This window comes from Papio anubis, unplaced genomic scaffold (assembly GCF_008728515.1).
Source record: "Papio anubis isolate 15944 unplaced genomic scaffold, Panubis1.0 scaffold1172, whole genome shotgun sequence".
Classification (NCBI taxonomy): Eukaryota; Metazoa; Chordata; class Mammalia; order Primates; family Cercopithecidae; genus Papio; species Papio anubis.
Genome location: NW_022160870.1, coordinates 14,551 through 23,658, shown reverse-complemented (window position 1 = coordinate 23,658; position 9,108 = coordinate 14,551). Strand labels below are relative to the sequence as shown.

Here is a 9,108-nt window from a genome sequence, read left to right as displayed (position 1 = left end):
TTTTTTTTTGTTGTCACCTGTATTATTATTTTTAGTCTTCATAACCCCCCTGAGAGATAAATGGAATTATTGCAAGCAAACTATTTCCTGAGGAAACCAAGGCTTAGAGAGCTTAAGGTATCAGAGTCAGGAGCCAAACAGATCTGTCTGCCCTAATGACCCAGCTTTCATGTGCCATGCTGCCTTTAACAGCTAGAAAGTTCTGTTAAATTCTCATTAAAGACCTCTACAAGTTTCTGTACTCATAATTCCACTTCCAAGGGTTAAAGTGTCCTTTATAAATAGTGAAACCAGCAGCTTAGATGTAAAGTGTGTAGGTGGTGGAATGTAGTTGCCACTGCTTCTGCTAGGGATACCAGCAGGATTTGGGGTCAGTTTGCTTATAGGGGTGCCTTTGGTTTACTGCCATGTTGGGGCAGCCGTGAAGGTGTTTGAGCATCATGGACAGCATGAACAATCTAATCCCATCAGGATTCAGTTTCCTTCCTAAACCCTGCCTCCCTAGCACTGCTCCTCTCCATCTCTTGATCACCAAGATAATCACAGAGATCATTCACTGCAAACTACTGCTGTTCACTTTCTCACTTTCTCTTGCCTGGACTATTGTAGGTTTTCTCACTGACTTTTCTACTCCTAACTCTCCTCTTATATTTATCCAAAGACTAATCTTTCTCACAATCAGAACCCATCATATTTTCCCCTTTCTTAAAATCCTTCAATGACTTTATCCTTGCTTTTAGAATGAGGCACCAGCTCCTTAGGGTATTGTACAAAGTTCTTCACAGCCTTTAATCTCAGATCTCTATCCCTTGCCATACACATCTTACTATACAGACACATCTAAAATACTTGCAGATCTCTGAATGCATTATGTTATTTAACATCTTCATGTCTTTCTTCATATTTCAACTTTTTTTTTTTTTTTTTGAGACAGAGTCTTGCCTTGTCACCCAGGCTGGAGTGCAGTGGTGCGATCTCTGCTCACTGCAGTCTCTGCCTCCTGGGTTCAAGTAATTCTCCTGCCTCAGCCTCCCAAGAAACTGGGATCACAGGTGTGTGCCACTATGCCTAGTTAATTTTTGTATTTTTAGTAGAGATGGGGTTTTGCCATGTTGGCCCGGCTGGTCTCAAACTCCTGGCCTCAAGCGATCTGCCCACCTCAGCCTCTCAAAGTGCTGGGACTACAGGCATGAGCTACTGCGCCCAGTTGACATTTCATCTTCTTTATGGAATTCCTCTAGACTGACCATTGCCTGGACACTTCTCCACTCTGGCATTTACCACTCCCACAACAGGCTACTAAAGTGGATATCTGTTTTTAGCTGTCTGGCATCCCTCCACTTCCTTTAGGATGCTGATCCACTACAATCATGGAACCTGATAATGCTGCCAGTCATAGCATCTGTTTTATTGATCATGGGGGTGGGTATATGACCCTGGATTCAGGTAATCATGGAGCCTTCTTGGACATAATGATTGTCCCAGAGTTGGGCATGTGGCTTAAGTCAGACCAATCTACATCTTCCCTGGGATTTGTATGCAAACTAGAGACTTTTCCTTTGATCAGTAACTTTACAAATGTCACCCCAGAACCTTTTTTGCCCACTTCCAGACACATGGAGGAGGCTGAGGAATAAAGTTGATGTTGAGAATGAGGCAGAAATGAGAGGTGGGAGGGGGGAGGGGAAGAAATGAGAAGTGGAGAGAGAGGCCTGGTGTCATTGAATCTCTGAGATCTACTCTTATTAGCCAATAGATCTTGGTAAAGTTAATTAATTTCCTTAAGTTTCATATTTTTAATCTATAAAATGGGTAAAATAAATGTAATGCTAGGTACCTGATAGAGTTCTTATAAAGGTTATGGAAAGTAACACATATGAAGTGCTTGGTACACTGCTTAGCATAGAGTAAATGCGCAGTACATGTTAGTAGTGACTGTTGTTATAACTAAAGTTGAGAGAGAGTGTCCTCTTTCTTATTAGTAGTGAACCAGGGCTTCCCAGTAGGTATTTAGGCCTATTTATCACTGACCATGGGCTAATTATGGGACCCTTTCTTTTTCCCCAGTATCTTCTTGGCCCATCGATCAGGCTAGTAACCATTTTAAAATGACTCACCTTATTCACCTTTACTTCAGTAGCTTTAGACATTTAAATAACTTAAATGTTAGTAAAAATATTTTGAGAACATTTGTATTTAAGTGTAATGATGTTAAAGTATTTAAACTACTACAGTGCATGCAGAGATGGATCAGTGAAGATGCTTTTTCCATTACTGGAAATCTAATACATGGCAACGCAAAATAATTTTGATGGTCTCAAGCACTAAATTACTAAGTGGGTATATTATAGTGAAGATATATGTAACAAGGACATTCCATACCAGTTCAGCCGACTCAGCAAAATTGCTCCAAGAAGTTGCAATATTTGTCTCTTATTAAAAGACTGACTTCATATTTTTATAGGAAATTGATAAACATTCTTTCTTGATGTCCTCTTAAGATGCATATGAATTGTATAATATTTTAAAGTGTGTGGCCAGTAACCTCATTTCATTTCTCTCTTCTATGTCTCTGACCCAGCTCTTAAAAAAATGCAGCATCAGCATCTCTCTCCTCTTTTCCTTTAGCTTGTCTGAGATTTAAGCAAAATTCCCCCCAAAATCCATTTGTGAAGTAGGGCGTGGGGATACATTAATGATTTCTGCTATTCATTTTAAATTTTGGCCTGAGATTGACCTGTTTAGCTTGCCTCCAGGAACACCATCACTGGAAAACATTTAAGAGCAGTCTTGATGATGGAAAAGTAATAGAAGACTCCTATACAATATGAGAGAGCCTGGGTCCTAGTCTTGGTTCTACAATTTGCTCTGTGACCTGGGGTAAGTCCCTTCTCCTTTCTGGGTGTCATTTTCCTCATCTATAAAATGAGAAGGCTTTACTAGATGTTATCTAATACCCATAACACAGGTGTGATTTATGGCCTAAAGGTGACTTTAATATTTCGGAGTCAATATGAATCTGAATTGCTCACCCTTTTCCATGTTTAACTCATCAGAAGGCTTGACTGGGGCTGAAGGATCCACTTTCAATCTCACTCATATGGTTTTTGGCAGGTCTCAGTTTCTTTCTAGCTGTTGGTTGGAGACTTCAGTTCCTTATCACATTGGCCTGTCATGAGAGAGAGAGAGAGAGAGAGAGAGAGAGAGGGGTGTGTGTGTGTGTGTGTGAGAGAGAGAGAGAGAGAGAGAGAGAGAATGAACATGAGATCTTAAGACTGAAGTCACTGCCTTTTTATAACCTATTACTGGAAGTGACAAAGCATTACTTCTGCTGATTGCTATTGGTCACACTGGCCAATCCTGGTATAATGTGGGAGGCAGGGGTCACTGGGGGCTATCTTAAAGCCTGGATATAACACTGTGAGCCTTTAGATATCTAACTTCTTTGAGCCTCACATTCCCTTTTATTTAATGGGAACAAAATTACTGTCTAGAGATGTTGCCTTCATAGGGTTTTACTGAGAATCTAGTGAAATGATAGATGAAAAAACCCTTTATAAACTATAAAATACATTGGGTGAAAAATTTGATGTCATAGATCTGGAGCTGAGATCTGAAAGTCAAAGAGAGGGAAGAATTACAGTCTTATAAAGGGAGAAACATAGGTTCTCTTAGGTCACAAACCCTTTCCCCCACCACACACCTCTAAGCTCCCCTAGGGCTTGGCTAATTGAAACCATATGGAATTTGGGGTTAGTTTGTTTACTTATTTACTTATTTTTTGCATAATAGGCTTTTTGTTCCCAAGAAAAATAACTGAAAAAAATGAGCTTCAATACAAGGTTTGAAAAGTTTGGAGACATTAACTTATTCTCACCACACAACTTGTTATCTGGTCAATTGTCCATGAATTAAAATAATATGGATTCAATTTTACTGAAATGATACATAGCTTGGAAAAACATTTTGGGTTGCCCTGAATTTAAGGACATTGAATGGTGCAATCTAATAAAAATTGCGTTGTGTCCTGAGCTCACATAACCTATTGAGGTCAGCATCAAGGACCATCTATAGGCAAAATGTTCCTGTCTACACACTGGCTGGTCTCATTTCTCATTTGCACATATGGAGCCACCTCTTGACAGCTGTTGCTACACAAATAGGATTTATAATGGAGATGAGAAACCAATGCTGAGAGTGTAATGTTTGAGGTCCTCTGTTGAGCCTGCAACTGGCCTGCACACATCCCTCTGTGTCACAGCAGAAGGACCCCATCCCTTCCCTGCATGAACAGATATATAGCAGAAGGACCCCATCCCCTCCCTGCAGGGACAGATGTACTATAGCCCTATATACAACAGTAGTGGGGTTGGTCGAGTGCCATAAGACACACATGCTTAAGCAGAATAAAGGGGTACACATTGAGTCTGAAACAGGGAAAGGCATTCCAACACAAGGTGATAAGTCCAGTGCAGCCTGTGAAGACTCCTTTTCTCTTTGTAAGGAAGTGTTTTAGGCCCAAGTCCAGTTCTTGCGTAGCCCAGAGGAGGTTGAAATGCTGTGCACATAAGACTGCTTTTTCCAACAACTTTATTTCCTCAGTCCAGCTTCCTTAAAGCAGGACACATAGGCATGGGAAACCCTGGGCTCTGATCCTCACAGCAGAAAATGGGGAGTCTGTCCCAGGTTTATTTGAAAAGCACAGAAGGATGGTGATTGATCTTGCCTGCTATAAACATCCACCCGTCGTCCTTGTTCTTTAAAGAAGGCAGTCTCGTACTGGTGGCTTGACCCTAGTCTCTCTCTCTCTCTTTTTTTTTTTTTTTTTTTTTTTGAGTCAGGGGCTAGCTCTGTCACCCAGACCACAGTGCAGTGGCACGATCATAGTTCACTGCAGCCTCAGCCTACTGGGCTCAAACAATCCTCCTGCATCAGCATCCTTCGTAGCTTGGACTACAGGTGCATGCCACCACACCTGGCTAATTTTTAAATTTTTAGTGGAGACAAGGTCTTGCTATGTTGCCCAGGCTGGTCCTGAAATCCTGGACCCAAGTGATTCTCCTGCCTCAGCCTCTCACAGTGCTGAGATTACAGGAAAGAGCTACCATGCCTGGCGACCCTAGTCTCTTGTAGAAGTGACTCATCCCATTCCTATGAAAGAGTTGAGGAGGATAATTATGAATGAAGCATTACATCAAAAGTGGATCATAAGGGTCCCTGAATATCAGGCAAAAAAGTTAGATTTTTCAGGAGACACAGAACCATTTGAGATATTTGACCAGGGAAGTGATATGATCAGAGCTGAGTTTAGGAAGATTAGTTTGATAGGAATGTGTTAAAACTGAACAGAAAGTAGAAGGAATGGGTAATGTGAAGTAGGTAATTTTGCTAAAATATCCATTCTGTTTGAACAACTAAAATAGCTGGAAAATCTAAAAATCATTTTCTTTTATGTGTCAAAGAATGAAAAAGGTAGTCAGGAACTATGGGCTAAGATCTCGGTGGAGATGAGAAACTAGAGAGATGAGCTCATCATCCAAGACTACTTTGTTCTTGAGGGCATTTACTGAACTTGAAAAGATATATTCTGTGAGTTGTTTTTCCTCTTGGCTCGCAGCTCCATTTCATCTCTTTGCTTTGTATCTCAGGGCAACAAGCCTGAAAACTACTTTTCCCAGACTTTCTTGCCAGCTGAGTTCTAGTTAGGCTTTGGCAATGGGAAACACTAGAGGAAGACTGAAAATGGAAGAAAGGGATGAGAATGTAACAGTGAACCCAGATTGAGAAAGTAACAATCTGTCCTGCCATTCAACAGGCTAGGGCAACAGCCACAGATAAAGCCTTTGATGGGTCCTGGATTCTTAATGTTTTTCTCTCTAGTTCCAGAAAACTGCCAAAGTGTAAAGTTAATGGGAAACAATATTTCTCTAAGGCCATGCTGCAGTTGTAAAGTATCATAATACCTTCTTTAAATCAAGATTGCTTTCTTACTCACTGGAAAAAACCTTTTCCTAAAATCATTTGTGGTTTGAAATTATATCTGTAAGAATGAAACACATCTCAGTTTTCCCTGAAGGATCTGAGCCTCTTTGATATAGAGAAGCAACCTTGATATCCAATCTGTATGCTGAGTTTCAGATAAGTGATTTCTAGACACAACATACCACATATATCTTCACTTTTTAGTTTCTAAGGAAACAGGACTCTGATCCACTTTGCAGTCCAGATATGATATTGACTCTTTACACACAGCCTTGTTTTGCTTTAAGCCTATTCAAACACTGCTTCACTTTAATTTCATCTAAACTGTACACTTCCCCCAAATCCTGTAATAACGCTGTCTTGCCTGGTGTTTGGTGAGATGCTCCATGGTTCCTTTGGTGTTTCCCTCATTGCAACAGCCTAATAAATCTGTCTTTGTCGAACTATAGCGTCGCCCCTGTGGTCTTAGGTTGATTGGATGAGGAGAGAAATAAGCCATTTTTCCACTTCTGACAGTGACTTATTGTAGGCTCCAACAACTTTGGTGTTGGTTTCTGAAGCATTGATGGGGTTAACTCTGGAGCTTCTGATTAGAAGTGGTAGGTCATTTTCAATAGCAGTGCCAGGAGCAGTGGCAATCTTGTGGGTTGGTGGGCTATAACCCAGGGGATAAGTCAGTTTCTTGATCTCTGGGTGATATTTCCTTTCCCTTTCACTTCTCTAGTTCTTGAAACATTTTTACAACCAATTCTCTGATTATAAACAACTAAATCCTTCTCTGCTAGAAATACAGGGTGGTTTCATTTTTCTCAATGGTCACTAGCTGATAGAGTATCTGAGGTTCTGAGCTGCACTTTGGCAGATTTCTGGGACTAGAGAGAAAAACAGTAAGAATTCAGAACCTGGCCGGGCGCGGTGGCTCAGGCCTGTAATTCTAGCACTTTGGGAGGCCGAGACGGGTGGATCACAAGGTCAAAAGATTGAGACCATCCTGGCCAACATGGTGAAACCCCATCTCTACTAAAAATACAAAAATTAGCTGGGTATGGTGGTGCGCCCCCTGTAATTCCAGCTACGGTGGAGGCTGAGGCCAGAGAATGGCTTGAACCCAGGAGACTGAGCTTGCAGTGAGCCGAGATCACACCACTGCACTCCAGCCTGGCGACACAGCGAAACTCTGTCTCAGAAAAAAAAAAAAAAAAAAAAAAGAATTCAGAACCCATCAAGGATTTCACCCTGGCAAGTAGGAGTTAATCAGGAATAAAAGCTCCCACAACTGAGCTTCCAGTCCTCTGGGTAGATCAGAAAACCCCAAGCCTTGAAATTGGATTAAGATGGTCCTGGTCGACTTAAGCCCTCTAGGCTTCTTAAATTAATCCATTTTGGAAAATTCTCTATCTTATATTCTCAAATATTGCTTTTGCTTCTCTTTTGGGAATAACAATTAATTGGGTGTTGCATATTCTCATTGCATATTCTATGTCTCTTACCTACTTCTCTATATTTTCCATCCTTTTGTCTGCTGTCCATACTTCATCTTGATAGATTCTTTTAACCTAATTTTTAGTTTAATAATTCTTCTACTGTATCTAATTTGGGATTAAAGCAATCCACTGAATTCTTAACTTTTGTTATTGCCTTTTTCCCCAATTCTGGAACTTCTAGCTTTTTTTTTCAAGTTTGTTACCACTTTTTATAGTTGCTAGTTCTTTGCTTTTGAATTTTAAAAAATTTGACTTGATCAGAGTTTTAAATTTCTATGCTTCTAATAATATGCCTAAAATACATAAATCAAAAATTGATAGAACTACAAAGAGAAATAGACAAGTCTGTAATTATAATGGGATATGAAAAATACCTCTGTCAGTAATTGATAGAGGCAGTAGACAAAAATTATTAATAGTGTGGACAATTTGAACAGCATGGCTAACAAAACTACTTAATGTCCACATATAGAGGTCTGCCATCAACAACCATAGAATGCATATTAGTTTTCAAGCTCACACGGAGTATGAAGATGTTGGTTCTTCCAAATGCATCTGTAGATTCAGTGCAACCCCAGTCAAACTACCAGGCAGATCCTTTTGTAGTTCCTAAGTGATGATTGGGTTTTCACCCTCATACATGAGATGTGCCTCCCTCAAACCTTGTTATGATGTAGGCACATTAACCATCTGACATGAAAACAAAACAAAATACCAGTCAGGTATTTTCCAGGATCTGACAAACTTATTCTAAAATTAACCTAAAAATACTAATATTAAAAGACTGAGAATAGTTAAGACACCCTTGAAGAAAAACGGATACTAAAATTAATGACAGAATAATTAAGAGACCTTTGAAGGAAAAAAAAAAGCTTGAGAAAACTTGCCCTACTCACTATCAAGACTTGTAAATTTATAATGATTAAGATAGTGTGATATTGGCATGAAGACTGAAAAGTAGACCAATGGGACAGGAGACATAGCCCAGGTATCTATTCATATGTGTATATTAGTATATAAGTGTATATATATAAGTTATACAATATACAATAAGTTATACAATATTTGTGTATAGGAATATATAAATATTGGAAAAAGGCTATCTTTTCAATAAATAATGCCAGGACAATTTGATATCCATAAAGGAAAAAGTGAAATAGGACTCTTTTCTCACACTATATAGAAAAGGTAATTCTAGGCTGTCATAAACCTAAGTGTGAATGGCAAAGTGGAAAAGCTTTTTGAAGGTAATACAGGTGATTGCCTTTAAGGCTTCAGGATGTGGAAAAACAAGACTCAGAAAGCTCTAACCATAAAATAAAGGATTGATGTATTTGTTTTTAAGACAATATTAACTACTTTTATTTATATATTTTAGTAATTATTGATTTTCATTAATATTATTTTAATTGACAAATCATAATATACATTTATGGGGTACAGTGTGATGTTTTGATATATGTATACAAAAAGGAATTACTAAATCAATCTAATTAGCATATCTAGCACCTCTGTTTTTGTGGTGAGACATTTGGAATTTACTGTCTTAGGTTTTTTGAAATATATAATACATTATTATATAATGTACAATAGACCTCAAAAACTTATTCTTCCTGTTTAACTGAAACTTTGTACTCTTTGA

General features: G+C 39.0%; 1 non-coding gene across 1 annotated transcript; it reads left to right on the top strand.

Annotated features, from left to right (window-relative positions):
• The first annotated feature begins 8,060 nt into the window (after window positions 1–8,060).
• On the top strand, window positions 8,061–8,162 carry LOC116272498. The gene has a single exon (XR_004181168.1). It is a non-coding gene; the product is annotated as a small nucleolar RNA U13 (small nucleolar RNA).
• Window positions 8,163–9,108: the final 946 nt, after the last annotated feature.